This window comes from Bison bison, unplaced genomic scaffold, assembly GCF_000754665.1.
Source record: "Bison bison bison isolate TAMUID 2011002044 unplaced genomic scaffold, Bison_UMD1.0 scf7180017864110, whole genome shotgun sequence".
In the NCBI taxonomy this organism is placed as follows: Eukaryota; Metazoa; Chordata; class Mammalia; order Artiodactyla; family Bovidae; genus Bison; species Bison bison.
The window spans coordinates 2,123,465-2,140,567 of NW_011494682.1; the positions used below are offsets into that span (position 1 = coordinate 2,123,465).

General features: G+C 41.3%; 1 protein-coding gene across 1 annotated transcript in view; it reads right to left on the minus strand.

Annotated features, from left to right (window-relative positions):
* Positions 1-17,103, minus strand: part of MOB1B (MOB kinase activator 1B) — a 93,978-nt gene that overhangs the window by 58,648 nt on the left and 18,227 nt on the right. The gene's annotated exons all lie outside the window — the stretch shown is intronic.

Below are 17,103 nucleotides of genomic sequence, written 5' to 3' on the forward strand. Positions count from 1 at the left end.
AGGAGGAGAAGAGGAGGAGGCGGGGAGCGCCAGCTGCTCGGCGGCCGCAACTTGTTTGGCTTCGCTAGTTCCAATGGCTCGCAGAGGGGGCGGAAGTGGGAAGCGCACGGCTTGAATCACTCAATGGGAGGAGAAGGAAAAGAAGGCGGGGAAAGGGCCGTTCGCCTGCTCCCCGGAGAAGGGCCGCCGCGCGCTCCCGCACCTCCCGGTCCCCAGCCCCTCGCAGCCCCAACCTCGTGAGCTCTCGCGAGAGCGGAGGGCGCCCACCCCGTCCCTCCCGCTGCGATCCCCTGGTCCCCAACATTCTGGACACCTAGGCAGCCGCGGACCACGCCCCGCCAGTGCCGGGTGGCTGCCCGGCCTGTCGAGCCCAGTCCACCCCGTTGGAGGTTGTGGGCGGTGGCAGAGCGCTCCAAGCTACTTAGCTGGGTGTCAGCGATCTGGAAGGAAGTTGGCTTCAACTCTGGGATGTCAGGGTCCTGCACTGAGGGATGGAATTGCCAGCAGAGTTCTGCCCACTGTGAGTGCCCAGATGAAAGGCTGTGGAGTCTCTCTGCTAAGTATGTAAAAAGAGGAGTGAATTTCATCTGGTAGGAATGGTTTGGGTGTGGTTCCGCCCGAAGAGAGGAAAGGATCTAAGTGGGTTGTTTTATGGGCTTATTTAAAAGCCAGAACTAGGAGATAGCCAGGGTCCAACACTGCCTCTGCAGGAGACTGGGGCTGTCATCAGCAGCCGGGAAAACTGCTGTGGTGACATACTCAAGGTATGTTGAGCAGATATTGTAGGTTATAAAGCTTTGACCTGGGTCCCTTAACTATGTGAAATGCAAGTTCCTCTGTAAGGGGCACTGAATTCTTCTAGCTTCTAGAATGTTTTGTGCATCAGAGCGCCTAATGGCAATAATACGCTTGAGCCGAATAAATGCTTAATGGACGTTGAGGACTGATAACCAGCCTTCCACAGCATTATGAATTTGGGTATCCATTTATTTTACTGAAAGATGTCCATCTTCTTTCCTTATGAGATCCATCAAATCTACAAGTAACTTTTCAAAGAATTTGAACAAAACTTAATTTTATATAGCTTGTAACCCACCTTGGGCTCTTAGGAAGACTTGAAGGAGATGCCAGTATGAAACGTGTTCTGTTGAAATGTGTTCTGTTGACTTTATGTACTATAAGTTTGGCATGTTGATAAAGCAAACCATTTAAAAAAAAAACAAGAAAATATTAGTCTCAGTACTATCTGAGGAACAGCAGAGGTCACTGGAATAATTTGAAAAGATTAAAGGAAAAATGCTGGAAAAGAGGGAAAAGGAGGCATTATCTTACTATAACAAAAATAATGGATTTATGACATAAAAGCCCTGTGTTCTAGATTTTAATATGATACAGATTTACTATTCAATTCCTTAAGTGTCTTCTGAAAATAAGACTTGCATTACCAGATTAGGATATTATCTTTTACTTTGGGAAGAGTAAGTTTGTAAATCTATTAGAACAATCTCACCCCCTTTAAAATGAGGTTTTGGATTATTACATAATCTCTAAGGTATCTTCCAGTTCTAAAATTCTGTCATGCCAGGGACATCCTTTAGATGACTGGCAGACAGTTTCTGTCTGCTCATTGGTTTGGTAGACTGGCTTATGTAGCCTGTTTTTGGTGTAACTAAATATAAATGAATCCTATGACTCTGAATAAGTACAATGATTGGCAGAGGACAGAATCTGCAAAAATACTTGCTGAGTTTTTCTTTATCATCCCACTAGGAGAATTGCCTGAACTGAAGAGTTGATAAAACTTACATGATGTATTGGTGGTAAAAATGAGAGAGGTGTCATGTTAGTGATAAAAAATATAATTTCAGAGGTTGGGCATTTAAATTAAACAGTGACTGTGACTTAAAATTATTCAGCACTTGAAAATATTTGGCAATTTAGAACCAAAGAGAGGGTATATTCAGAGATTTCTAATTCTGCTTTCTCCTTCACCAATCCATATTGGTGATATTGCATACTACTATCTTCCTAAAATTTCAATTTCAAGAAGTAACTCTCCTGATCAGAATCTTACTTTGCTTATAAATCCGTGTTTATGAAGCAAGATGATTAAAATTTGTATTCTATCCACCAGTTTCTCACAGAATTGGAGTTTTAATATGAGTAGAATAGAATGTGGGTATATGCCTTAAAATATCTTTTTTAAAAGGTATTTATTTGCTTAGCTGCACCAAGTCTTAGTTGCAGCACTTGGGATCCTCGATCTTTGTTGTGGCATGCGGGATCCTTAGTTGCAGCATGCGAACTCTTAGTTGTGGCACGTGGGATCTAGTTCCCTGACTAGGAATTGAACCCCAGCCCCCTGTGTTGGGCCTACAGAGTCTTAGCCACTGGACCACCAAGGAAGTCCTGTACCTTCAGATATCTTTAACTATTCATTTAAGTTAATTTCTTATTGTAATAAACAAGTGTGCGTCCAATGTGTATGTTAGTGGCTTAGTTCAGTTCAGTCGTTCAGTCGTGTCCAACTCTTTGCGACCCCATGAATTGCAGGCCTCCTTATCCATTACCAACTCCTGGAGTTCACCCAAACTCTGGTCCTTCGAGTCGGTGATGCCATCCAGCATCTCATCCTCTGTCGTCCCCTTCTCCTCCTGCCCCCAATCCCTCCCAGCATCAGAGTCTTTTCCAATGAGTCAACCCTTCGCATGAGGTGGCCAAAGTATTGGATTTTCAGTTTTAGCATCAGTCCTTCCAAAGAACACCCAGGGCTGATCTCCTTTATAATGGACTGGTTGGATCTCCTTACAGTCCAAGGGACTCTCAAGAGTCTTCTCCAACACCACAGTTCAAAAGCATCAATTCTTTGGCACTCCGCTTTCTTCACAGTCCAACTCTCACATCCATACATGACTTCTGGAAAAACTTGACTAGATGGACTTTTGTTGGCAAAGTAATGTCTCCACTTTTTAATATGCTATCTAGGTTGGTCATAACTTTTCTTCCAAGGAGTAAGCGTCTTTTAATTTCATGGCTGCAATCACCATCTGCAGTGACTTTGGAGCCCAAAAAAATAAAGTCTGACACTGTTTCCCCATCTATTTCCCATGAAGTGATGGGACCAAATGCCATGATCTTCGTTTTCTGAATGTTGAGCTTTAAGCCAACTTTTTCACTCTCCTCTTTCACTTTCATCAAGAGGCTTTTTAGTTCCTCTTCACTTTCTGCCATAAGGGTGGTGTCATCTGCATAAGGCTCAGTCATGTCTAACTCTTAGCAACCCCATAACTGAAGCCTGCCAGACTCCTCTGTCCATGGAATTCTCCAGGCAAGAATATTGGAGTGGGTAGCCATTCACCTTATATTTATATATAAACAAACAAGGTACTTATAAACTGTGGTAAGGTATAAAATAAACAGAATAATGTGATAGAGATTAATGGTAAAGGAGGATGATCTAATTTAGATTGGGTAGTTTTGTTGAAACTTGAAGGAAGAGAAGGAGCCAACCTTGCAAAGAGCTAGGGAATGATCATTTTCTAGTAGAGGGAATAATAAGTACACATGCTCTAAGATAAGAAAGAGCTTAAAGGTTTCTCAGAACTGACTGGTTATGGCTGGGTCACCCTGAGCAGGAAGAGTGGCATCAGATAAAGCTGGACATGTAAACACAGCTCACAGGCATGGCTCACAGGACATGTAAACATGGGGCTCACAGGCTTAGGTAAGACATTTCAGTTTTATTCCAAGAACATAAAAGAGTCATCCAAGAAGTACAATAATAATAAGGTAAATAAACTGAATAACATTTTGTTTTATTTTTTAAATTTATTATTTTTGGCTGTAAAGCACACCTTACGGGATTTTAGTTCCCTGACCTGGCCCTCAGCAGTGAGAGCACAGAGTCCTAATCACTGGACTGCCAGAGAATTCCCATCATTTTATTTTTTTTAATTTGGAAAAGTTCAAACATATAAACAGGGCAAGAAATTGGTGTAATGAATCCATCACACAGCTTCAACAGTTATCAGCTCATGATCCTTGATTGACATTTTTAGGGTCACTCTCTCTTCTTGTGGAGAATGTTCTAGAGGAGGCCAGCATGTCAGCATGGATGCCAGAAGACTATTGTAATAGTCCAGTTATTTCTCAGCAGTTGTGACATGGTTTAGGGTAGCGACATTGATAAGAGAAAGAAGTTAATAATCTGAAAATGAACAGCACTTGGTGATTGATTGATTGACTCTAGGGATTAGAGGAAAGGAGTCAGAGACTACTCCTATTTTTTTGTCTTTAGTAACTGGCAGGTGGTGCTGCCATTTATTGAAATAGGGAAGATCTGAATCACAATTTTGAGATGAAACTAAAAGTTTCACGTTAGATATGTTAGCTCTGAAATGTCTTTTAGACATCAAAGTAGCTATGTCAGGTAGAGCTTTGAGTGCTGTGCAAAACCTGGGGAGAGATCTGAACAGGAGGTAAGAATATAGGACTCCTCAGTAAGCAAATATTATTCAAAACCTTACGGTAAGCTTCCAAATAGGAATTTATATGCTGGATAAGAATAGACTTAGCAAAGCGCTACCTGTAAGCACTAAAATTTCTCCTTTCATCTCTTCCCAAATATCTGTTTTGTTTTTTTTTTTTCAAATCTCAGGTTTTTTATCAACATTTACTTCCTCTCTCTCAGTTGTAGTTATATTCTCCTTTTTTCTCAAGGTGAGGGCTTCTACAGTCTTAAAGAAAATGATTCATTATACCTTTTTATAGGATAAGTTGGTCACTGCCAGCATGTCAGTATGTTACCTTTCCCAAAGAAAATAACACCAAGTTATTTTAAAGCCAAGTTCCCAAACAGTAGATCCGGGGAAATTTCTCCTTATAGAAGTATTTCAGTTTTAAAAAATGAAATAAGAATGGTTGACTTATTATTAGAATGTCACCATTTTGCAACCCCAAATGGATCTAGAAATTGATCACCAATGGCTTGCTGGTATTACAAGAGAGAAAACCATACTTTATGCGTATCCTAACAGAAGAATATATCATCACCTGTTAAGAAGTCTTGCCAACAAACTAGAAGCTGAACCTAGTCAAGTCTCTACGATGAGATATACTGAACTGTAGGAAATACAGGGAACAGAAGAATATGGTAAAGAACATGTTAAATTACACAACATAGAGGGAAGCAGCAAGTCCAGACTGTGGGGAAAATATGCAGGACCTAATTTCTTCAACAAATGAATCGCAAGGAAAAAATAGAGCTGAAGAAACTTAGAGGTTGAAAGAAACATAAAAGGCATATCAACTAGTGGTAATGTATACATTCATTTGCATCTCGATTCAAACATGCAATCTCAAAAAGAACGATAGCAAATGTCTGCGTCATTTATAGAGAATCAAAAAATTTAAACATTGGATATTTGATGTTACTAATAACTATTAATTGCAGTGATGATGTTGTGTCTATATTTTTAAGAGCCTTTATTTTTTTAGAAATGTGTACTGAAATAATTGCAGATGAAATAATATGCCTGGAACGTGCTTCAGAATAGTATGGGAGGAGGAATGAAAGTAGAAATACAGATGAATTGTTAAAGCCAGGTGACAAGTACATGAGAAGGATTATGCTGTGGTGTCTTTTTATTTAGTTTTGGAATTTCCCATAATTAAAAGAAAATGAACAAGTAGCAGGTCTCATTTAGAAAAAGCATTACTATTAACGGGGATTTAAAATTGTAATTGTTGATATAGAAGATGAATTTTTGGATTAGAGAGTTCTTTCCTTGCCCTCACATTAGCCAGCTTCTTCTACTCATATATATATATATATATATAAAGGTATTTTTACCTGTAAAACTAAAAGCAAATGTTCCTAATGCCAGAGAGAAGAAACACAAAATCCAAACCCTATGGCTAACTCTGAGCCTCAGTATTTCTTGAGTACCTTTTGTCTTCTGATTCAGAAATGTGATCTGCTTCTGAAAGAATAGATACCTGACAAACAAACCTGAGCTAAAGTATACCAGGGCAACAAATTCTTAGTAACCTGATAAAATTCATTCATTTGTGCAGGAGTGTTTTGGTTACATAATATCTAGGTTGAAATAGTAATTATTCCATCTAATTAGTTTATTACATAATATTATTTTTGCTTTTATATTAACGTGTGCTAAGTCGCTCAGTCATGTCCAACTCTTTGCGACCCTATGGACTGTAGCCCTCCAGGCCCCTCTGTCCTTGGGGATTCCCCAGGCAAGAACACTAGAGTGGGTTGCCATGCCATTTATTGAGTATTTCTGAAAGTGAAAGTTGCTCAGTTGTGTCCTACTCTTTCCAGGCCAGAATACTGGAGTGGGTAACCTTTCCCTTCTCCAGGGGATCTTCCCAACCCAGGGATAGAACCCAGGTCTCCCGCATTGCAGGTGGATTCTTTATCAGCTGAGCCACAGGGGAAGCCTGAGTATTTCTGATAGGCCAATTCTGCTAAGCTTTTCATACATTTTATCTCTATGTTTCTTGTTTTCCCCATCAGGTTGATATTAGGTGTTATATTCCCTCTTTTATAAATAAGGAAACTAATTTTGAGAGGTTATGTATGTAATTTTCTCAAAATCACATAGCTTGTAAGTACAATCTGAATTCAGTAAAGTTCATTTCTTTTCCCCCTTCCCACAATGACCTCAGTTTAAAATGAATGAATAAATTCTAAGTGAATTTTGGCATGCTACATGATCTCATTTAACATAACTAACAATTCAACCTGATCCTTATCAATGGCCTTTAGATTTTAATTCTATATCTTCATTAAAGACAGACTTGAGAATGGTTATAAATGCTTCTCAAGGACATATTATTTGAATGGAAGTATTAAAGATTGATTGGTGAAGCTTGGTGTCTCTCAGTGCATTCACTTATCACGCAAAACTGTAAAGCATCAAAACACATAAGGTATTACAATAGAAGAAAGGTCTTCCATTGATCCCAAACCTCATACAGTACCTTCCTCTTCAAGCTGTTCATTCCTTTGAAGGTGAATTTTGTGCAATAAAATGTCAGGTTTAGGGAAATGATGAGGTACAAATCATTCATCTATCAACATGACAAGTATTTCTTGTCTATAATGGGCCTCTATGAGCAAAAAAACAAGGATATAGTCACTACCTTCATCATGAATTTTATAGACCATTGGTAAATACAGGCAGTCAAATAAAAATTAGAAGTCGGTATAAGTGTCAGGAAGGAAAGGTTCATTTTGTATGTGAGTCTGTTACAGGGACCTCACCTATTTTGGTGGTCAGAGAATTGGATCCTGTGCATTCAGAAGTAAATAATATATGTTTACTCCTTGCATTGAGAGTCTCTTGGACTACAAGGAGATCTAACCAGTCAATCCTAAAGGAAATCTGTCCTGAATATTCATTGGGAGGACTGAAGCTGAAACTCCAATACTTTGGCCATCTGATGCGAAGAACTGACTCACTGGAAAAGACCCTTTTGCTGGGAAAGATTGAAGGCAGAAGAAGAAAGGGATGACAGAGGATGAGATGATTGGATGGCATCACCAACTCGATGGACATGAGTTTGGGTAGGCTCCAGGAGCTGGTGATGGACAGGGAGGCCTGGCGTGCTGCAGTCCTTGGGGTTACAAAGAGTCAGACACGACTGAGCAACTGAACTGAACTGACTCCTTGCATTTAAATTCTTGATATATTTTATATAAACAGCATAATTTAATAAAACTTTTACCTCTGCACTCATCATTGCCAAACCATTTTGATGTCTTAAAGCACCATGATATAGAAATTTATCTTTGTTTTTGAGTAGCCAATCTTTAAGGAAGTCGCTCAGTTGTGCCCGACTCTTTACAACCCATGGACTATACAGTCCATGGAATTCTCCAGGCCAGAATACTGGAGTGGGTATCCTTCCCCTTCTCCAGGGGATCTTCCCTATGCAGGGATTGAACCCAGGTCTTCCACATTGCAGGTGGATTCTTTACCATCTGAGCCACTAGGGACGCCTAAGAATACTGAAGTGGGTAGCCTATCCCTTTTTCAGTGGATCTTTCCAACTCAGGAATCGAACCGGGGTCTCCTGCATTGCAGGTGAATTCTTTATCAACTAAGCTACCAAGGAAGCCCAAAACTTGTCTGAAAGTGCTACTTTGAGTGTTATATTGAGGATCTTAGTCATAGGACAGACATCTTAAAAGATTTCTTGCATGGGCCTTGGACTTGCTTAATAAATACTGAATTTCTTAATCTGTCCAATTTACCATGGTTTATAATTAATTGTTTTTCCTATTAAACTTAAACCACACAGCCTCTTTTCTAGTTAGCTGCCTGGGGAGAAGGCAGAGGAAGGTTCCTTTTGAACCTATTCAGAGCTGCTTTTCCCCAGTTGATAGAACATTGCCAAGGTCGGTAAGCCTAAAATTAACTCCACCAGCTGTGTTTTGGTTTGCTTCATATAGCACACGGGCTCAGGGGGCTCAATCTGCTGGGCTTGCTTGCTGCTTCAGTCTGCTGTGCTCTTAAAGTTTGTTTGCCTGGCGTGCATGTTGTGCACAAGAGGTGGTAACTGAACAGCTTGAAAATATATGGAGACTGACAAATAAGTCTCTCCTTTAATTAAAAAAAAAAACAACCTAGGGACAACGATGGAGGGTGGGGTGGGGGATGGAGGAGTCCCTGCTGAGTATGTCAGATGAGAGGCTTAACTTTTAACCTCACTGAAGTTTCCCAGAGAGCAGGCTGCTGACATGCTGTCAAAGAACGAGATGATGCTGTAGTTTCAAGGAGTCTGTGTTTTTAGCCCACTCATCTCCATGAGGTCCTGTAGCATGAAGGACCATATATAGACATAAAGAGTATCCCAACTAGCTGCAACTTAAAATATCCTAAGGATCAGCAGCTGTTATTTCACCCACACAAATTCACAGTTGGCGTAATTAAATTGTGCCTGTTCTCAAGTTCTGCAGCCCTTTGGGTTTTGTCCTAAGGACTCATGTTGCCTCTCCATTCCCTTCCTCAGGGTAACTTCAAGCAGAATGGATGAATGAAAGGGATCGACCATGAGCAGTTCGGGATTTGCATCAATACAAATAAATAATGAAATGTGGAATCAGATCTTGAATTCCTACATAGACAACCACTGGACTCCAGGGACCCTGGGCAGTCCCTAGTCTTGGCTGTTTATTCTCTCCTGCCCTTGGTTGCTACCACACTATCTTCTTGGCATCTCTCTCATATTTTCCATAGTTGCCATAGTTACAACCACAGCAACCTGAGCAGGCCACAATCCTCTTATAGCTGGAGACATGAGCTACTACTTTAAAACAAGATATAATTCTCCTGTCCTGCACCAACAATAATCGTGTCCCAGATAATCAAAGTGTTGTTTTTTTCCTTGGCAGAAGTATCCCAACCCTCCCAGAATATTACTGTCCTTAAGGTCTGTATGGCATCAGGGCAACCAGGAAGCATCTATAGAGAAGACAACCAAGATAATCAGTCCTACCTTGAAATTTGAACAAGTATATCCAAATCCCTTATTTATAGGCTGTCTCTGTGTTTCCACACCAATCATTCTATTTGAGTACAGGACAAAGAGATTTAGTAAAATAAAGCCATAGTGGGCAGGAAGATTTCCTCTCCAAAATAGAGCTTTTAAAGGAAGTAATCTGATAGTACACTCCTTAAAAGGGATCTGAGATCTTCCTGGAGTCCTGAAGGATAAAGGACCACTTACAAGATTCAGTCAGTCAATAAAATTTTTTGAAGATCGGTTACCCATGTTAAGGGTAAACCAGTTACCACTGTTAAGGGTGAGGATACAAAAGAAATGTACCACATTACAACTGTCAAGGGGCTCATTTCTAGTGGCAGAGACTAACTTGTAAACAAGTAATTACAGCACAAAGCCATCCCTCATAACAGGATTATATACCAAGGACTACAGGAGCCCAGCTAGTGAAAGAGTGTTAATGTGAGGAAGAAGATGGGGTCAAAGAGAGTTTTACCCAAAAAGCAAGTCTTAAAGGGTTGGTAGACTTTCTCCCAGTAAGGAAGAGGGGCAGGTGATAGAGGAGTAAAAGGCAGACAAAAGCACTGCAGAAAGGTGACGCAGCACATGTAAAGCCAAGAGGCATGAAAAAATACATGTACAGCAAAAGAAATGTTGACTGCTATAACCATTTACACCTTAGCATGAGCTCTTGTTCATTTGACAATATTTATTAAGCACTAACTATATGCTAGTTACTTATGTAGGCTTTGGGGATTTAGTAGGGTACAAAACTTAAGTCCCTACCCCCAAGAAGTTTACATTCTAGTGGGCAAGAGATACTCTGAATTTGTCAGTGTTTTTACTCTCTAGGTGTATTTGAATTTTAATTATCCATGATTATGGCATGAAATCTCAAGACTTATTAAAGGAATATTTTAAGAGAAGAAAGATATCCATAATCAAGTAAGGAAGAGATTCTAGAATCAAAATTCTAAAGACAAAAGCAAACAATATTACCTAGTGTATAGCTCATGGAACTCTGCTCAATGTTATGTGGCAGCCTGGCTAGGAAGGGAGGTTGGGGGAGAATGGATACATGTATATGTATGGCTGAGTCCCTTTTCTGTTCATCTGAAACTATCACAACATTGTTAATTGGCTACACCCCAATACAAAATAAAGTTTTTAAAAAGCCAACAGTATTTCCAATGCTTATTTGAACTTGGCTTCAGCTGATACCACAGAACCACTAATACAATTCTCTAGGAGGTGCTGTGAATATTTAAAGTACAAATTTTTGCCATAAACTCAATGATTGTGTGGTCATATGGCAGACCTAAAATTGGATTCAATGTGTGTGTGTTTAGAAATTAAGATGGACCCACTACTCTGTTCCTAAGATGAAAACCTCCCCTTTCTCTCCTTCCTCTTTCCTCCCTCTGGTAACCTCCAGGGACCTGTGTCATCTAGCAGAGTTACTGTCTCAGGGTCATGCTTGCAAATCCCGTAAGTTGTCCCTGGACGATCAACAACCCTCACAGGATGTATTGAGGAGAAGGGAGGTGGTACACAGCACGGCTCAAAAGGCCACTTCCTCCCAGGAGGGCGCAGTGGTTACCCTGGATAGAGCAGCTCTTTGTTCCCTGTGGCACTCTGGAGCCAACTGTGGCTGCCTGTCCTTCCTTGGCTCTTAGAGAGCTTATATATGGAAGATCCCCTGGAGGAGGAAATGGCAACCCACTCCATTATTCTTGCCAGGAAAATCCCATGGACAGAGGAGCCCACAGTCTGTGGGGCTGCAAAAGAGTTGGACACAACTGAGCAACTGAATAACAAATCACAGAAGTATATAAGAATCTAAGTTGGTGCCGGAAAGAGACCACAGGAGCTTCAGGAAATGAAATTTACACAAATTCTGTTGTGTAATTCTCTGCCAGTTTCTTGCAAGATTTTTTATAACTCATTTAATTAAATGGCAACCCACTCCAATGTTCTTGCCTGGAGAATCCTGTGAACAAAGGAGCCTGGTGGGCTACAGTCCATAGGATTGCACAGAGTCAGACACACAGTGTTGTGTAATATTGAATTATGTAATAGGAAAATTGTCCCCTTTAAATTCATTTTCATTTCTTCTGATTATGTCAAGAAGGAAATCTTGGTTTGATGCTTGTTGTTTGTTGTTCAGTCACTGAGTCACGTCTGACTCTGCAACCCCATGGACTGCAGCACACTGGGCCCCTCTGTCCTCCACTATCTCCTGGAGTTTGCTTGAATTCATGTCCATTGAGTCCATGATGCTATCTAACCATCTCATCCTCTGCCATCCCCTTCTCCTTTTGCCTTCAGTCTTTCCCAGCATCATGGTCTTTTCCAATGAGTTGGCTCTTTGCATCAGGTGGCCAAAGTATTGGAGCAGTCAGCTGAATTTGATGCTAGCATGGTTTGATGCTGCTGCTGCTAAGTCACTTCAGTCGTGTCCGACTCTGTGTGACCCCATAGACGGCAGCCTACCAGGCTTCCCCATCCCTGGGATTCTCCAGGCAAGAACACTGGAGTGGGTTGCCATTTCCTTCTCCAATGCAGGAAAGTGAAAAGTGAAAGTGAAGTCGCTCAGTCGTGTCCGACTCTTCATGACCCCATGGACTGCAGCCTACCAAGCCCCTCCATCCATGGGATTTTCCAGGGAAGAGCAGTGGAGTGGGTGCCTCCAACTTCTCCGATGGTTTGATTCTAGCATGTCTTTAACACTTCTCTAACACTGAAGTCTCCCTTTCCATGAGAAGACCCCACTCTTTAGACCCAGAGGCTTCAGCAGGCAACAATATCTAGCTAGAGCTTAATAATATTTTGCTCTAATTAGATTTATTTATATGTTTTTCTAGTACATGACATGTGATACTCATTTTCATTTATAGTAGTGATATAAAATAGGGCATATTGGTTAAGCTGAGGATCCCTAGCATCATGCCATCCAGATTCAGCTACTTTCTGGCTGTTTGACTTTGGACAAATTAATTAGCCCTCAGTTTCCTTACTTGTAAAATAAGTTTAATGGTGTCATCTACCACATAAGATTGTGAATTCAAAGAAGTATTGCATGTCATTCACTTGAACAGTATTTAAAATATCCTACTGTATAGCACAGGGAATAATACTCAGTATTTCATAAAAACCTATAAGGGAAAAGAGCCTGAAAAAATAGATATATTTATGTATAACTGAATCACTTTGCTGTACACCTGCAACGAGCACAGAGAAGGCGATGACACCCTACTCCAGTCCTCTTGCCTGGAAAATCCCATAGACGGAGGAGCCTGGTGCGCTGCAGTCCATGGGGTCGCTAAGAGTCGGACACAACTGATCGACTTCACTTTCACTTTTTCACTTTCATGCATTGGAGAAGGAAATGGCAACCCACTCCAGTGTTCTTGCCTGGAGAATCCCAGGGACGGGGGAGCCTGGTGGGCTGCCGTCTCTGGGGTCACAGAGAGTCGGACACGACTGAAGTGACTTATCAGCTTAGCAGCAGCAGCAACAACTCGCACAACATTGTAAATCAACTATACTTCAATAAAAAATCTATCCTGTTGCTCAATAAATGTTAGTTATGATGGAGTTTAAACAAACATGAGCTGATTTAAATCAGGATTTCTCATCTTTGGTACTGCTGACCTGGTGAGAGGCTGTGCTGTGTTTTGTGAAGTGTTTAGTAGTCCCCCTGCCCTCTAGCCACTAGGTGCCAGTAGCACCCAGTTAGGACAAACAAAGATGTCTCCAGACATTGCCAAGTGTTCCCCGGGGGGCAAAATCACCCCTGGTTGAGAATCACTGATTTAAGATAAAATATTAGGTGAAAACCAGACTTAGATATAACAAATATCTAAGTATGGAGTGGGAAAAAATGAATTGAAAAACACTGATCTAAGACAGTGCTATTTGAATTTAATTCTAAAAATCAGAAATTACTATTTCTATTTGCAAGTTTTATGACTATGATCTAAGTTTTCTATCAAAGCTAAAAGTATTCAAACAACTTAGAAGGGGCTGAACTAGTGAGTACATGAAATTCATCTTTATTTTTCTTTGATCTCCTTTTCTTCTACTTTCTTTTACAGAGTATCACCGAAAACCTCCCTCTACAGACATACCCAGGAATTACCTGGACAACATCCTTCATCCAGAATTCTTGTACCCCTCCCTCCCAATCAGGGGTACCCTTGCCTTCCCCCACGGCCCTATTCCCTGCTTTTTTAAAAAATATTTTTTCAATGTGGAGTTTTTTAAGTTTTTATTGACTTTTTTTTTTTTTTTACAATATTGCTTCTGTTTTATGTTTTGGTTTTTTGGCAGAGAAGCATGTGCGATCATAGCTCCGCAACCAGGGATCGAACTTGTGCCCCCAGCAGTGGAAACACAGTCTTAACCACCCGACTGCCACCAAAGTCCCAGCAAACATATTTTAACTGTTTTCATTACCCTCCTACTTATATCTCTTTTAAGAATAAAATTATATAGTGCAATACTAGAGTAACTTATCTTCTGGGAAGAAAATGAAGAACATAATAATCTTGTTTGTTAGAATGTGGTATAGTGTAAAGAGAATTAGCTTTGGGGTGAGAAATCCACCCCAGACCCTTGGACTTAAGATCTTGCTCTACGCTACTAGCTATGGGACTGGGTCATGTCACTTAATTTCACTATATCTTAGTTTCCCAGTTTAATAAATGAGATTACTATGTATCTTGTAGATTGTGAGGATAAATGCACAGTAGAAATGTAACTGTCATTATAAAAACATAGAAGTGCTTGTGTTTTTTTCTCCTTTATGGCTGAGGTTCCCAGTGTAGTGCTTTAAAGAAAAATGATCTCCATTTTTTTTTTTCCATTTTCCTTCTGGTCTTGATGTGTTTACATCTAAAAAGTTGCCTGTATCAACATTAGGAAGAAAAAGTCCATCTGTAAAAGCATTATCTGTTGGGCAGTAAAATAAGGGTTAGGGAGAGCCTGTGGAAGACAGATGAATTTGGGAGGATAACTGTGAATTATGATGAACTGAATCAGATCATGATTCCTATTACAGCTGCTGTATGCGTGTGGTTCTGTTGCTGGAGCCAAATCAAAACTGAGTCATTTTTAGAGAGCCATTCCCTGAGCAGGGCTTGTCAGCTACCATGTGCAGGTTTCTTTTGTTGGATCACTTCCATCATGGGAAGAGCAGCACTTTGTTCTCAATGGGATAGGCCCTCTATATAGTATGTAGATCGTCCTTCTCTGTACATCAAGTTTATGCCCAAACAACCATCTATGGATTCATGGAGGGGCTTATCCTCTTTCACGGTATTCCATACACCGTCACTTCTGATGAAGGAGGTCTTTGTGTAGAAATGAAGTGTGGCGCTGGGACTATACTCATCAAATTCACCCGTCTTACCCTGCCCTGCTCCCTTCCTAAAACCACTGGTTTGACAGAATGGTGGACTGTCTTTTTGAAAAATCACGTATGGCACTAGTCAAGTGGCATATGGCATAGTTTGTGCAGCCGAGGCAGTGTCCTCCAAGGTGCAGTATGCTGTTGCTGCTGCTGAGTTGCGTCAGTAGTGTCCGACTCTGTGCAACCCCATAGATGGCAGCCCACCAGGATGCCCCGTCCCTGGGATTCTCCAGGCCAGAACACTGAAGTGAGTTGCCATTTCCTTCTCCAATGCATGAAAGTGAAAAGTGAAAGTGAAGTCGCTCAGTCATGTCTGACCCTCAGCGACCCCATGGACTGCAGCCTTCCAGGCTCCTCCATCCATGGGATTTCCCAGGCAGGAGTACTGGAGCGGGGTGCCATTGCCTTCTCCCTGGGTGCAGTGTATATGCCCTAAATTAGATAATAATGTAGGTGGTGGTCTTTCTCCTATAGCCAGGATTTACAGGTCTGGGGATTTAGGAGGTGAAAATGGGAGTTGCTTTTTTCATTATTATCCTTGATGATTCACTAGCAAACTTTTCTTTCTGTCCCTGTGACTTTAGGTTTAGTATAGAGGCCTTGGAGTAGGAAATGGCAACCCACTCCAGTATTCCTACCTGGAGAATCCCTTGGACAGAGAAGCCTGGCAGACCACAGTCCATAGGGTTGCACAGTCGGACAGAACTGAAGCAACTTAGCGCACAGAGGTCTTAGTTCCAAAGGAAGGAATGCTTGCTTCCACTAGAGGTCACAACCATGGTTCTGTGAAGCTGGAAATTGGGACTGCCATCTGGCCACTTTGGGCTCCTCATATCAAAGAATCAACAGGCAAAACAGGTGATTACTGTACCTATTGTGGTGATCGATCCTGACTACCAAGGGGAAATCAGATTTCTACTGCATAATGGGGATAAGGGAGAATATGTCTGAATTGTGGGAGGTCTCCCAAAGTGCTCTTACAACTCCCATGTCCTGAGATTTATGGCAAGGAAAAACCTACCACTCAGAGTGGGCAGCAGAAATGAAGGCTTGGGTCACCCTACCAGAAAAGGAACCAGGGCAGCGGGACTCTGGAATTAATACTAATTATAAATATCAGCTACAACCATGTGACCAGGAGTAAAAGTGAGGTGTGTAACAGTTACAAGCGTGAAACTGAGACAACTGCTCTAGCCACATCAGTGATTACATAAACCTCCCCAATGCTTCAGAGTATTCAGCATCTATTTGAGTCTATTCTGGAATTTCCATTTCAGAATGAAAAGAACTTTTTAAAGTTAACCTTAAGCACATTCAGGTCAGTTCAGTTCAGTCGCTCAGTCGTGTCCGACTCTTTGTGACCCCATGAATCACAGCACACCAGGCCTTCCTGTCCATCACCAACTCCCAGAGTTCACTCTGAGTCGGTGATGCCATTCAGCCATCTCATCCTCTGTTGTCCCCTTCTCCTCCTGCCCCCAACCCCTCCCAGCATCAGAGGCTTTTCCAATGAGTCAACTCTTCACATGAGGTGGCCAAAGTACTGGAGTTTCAGCTTCAGCATCAGTCCTTCCAATGAACACCCAGGACTGATTTCCTTTAGGATGTACTGATTGGATCACCTTGCAGTCCAAGTGATTCTCAAGAGTCTTCTCCAGCACCACAGTTCAAAAGCATCAATTCTTCAGTGCTCAGCTTTCTTCACAGTCCAACTCTCACATCCATACATGACCACAGGAAAAACCATAGCCTTGACTAGACGAACCTTTGTTGGCAAAGTAATGTCTCTGCTTTTGAATATGCTATCTAGGTTGGTCATAACTTTCCTTCCAAGGAGTAAACGTCTTTTAATTTCCTGGCTGCAGTCACCATCTGCAGTGATTTTGGAGCCCAGAAAAATAAAGCCTGACACTGTTTTCACTGTTTCCCCATCTATTTCCCATGAAGTGATGGGACCGGATGCCATGATCTGTTTTCTGAATGTTGAGCTTTAAGCCAACTTTTTCACTCTCCATGTTCACTTTCATCAAAAGGCTCTTTAGTTCCTCTTCACTTTCTGCCATAAGGATGGTGTCATCTGCATATCTGAAGTTATTGATATTTCTCCCAGCAATCTTGATTCCAGCTTGTGCTTCTTCCAGCCCAGCATTTCTCATGATGCT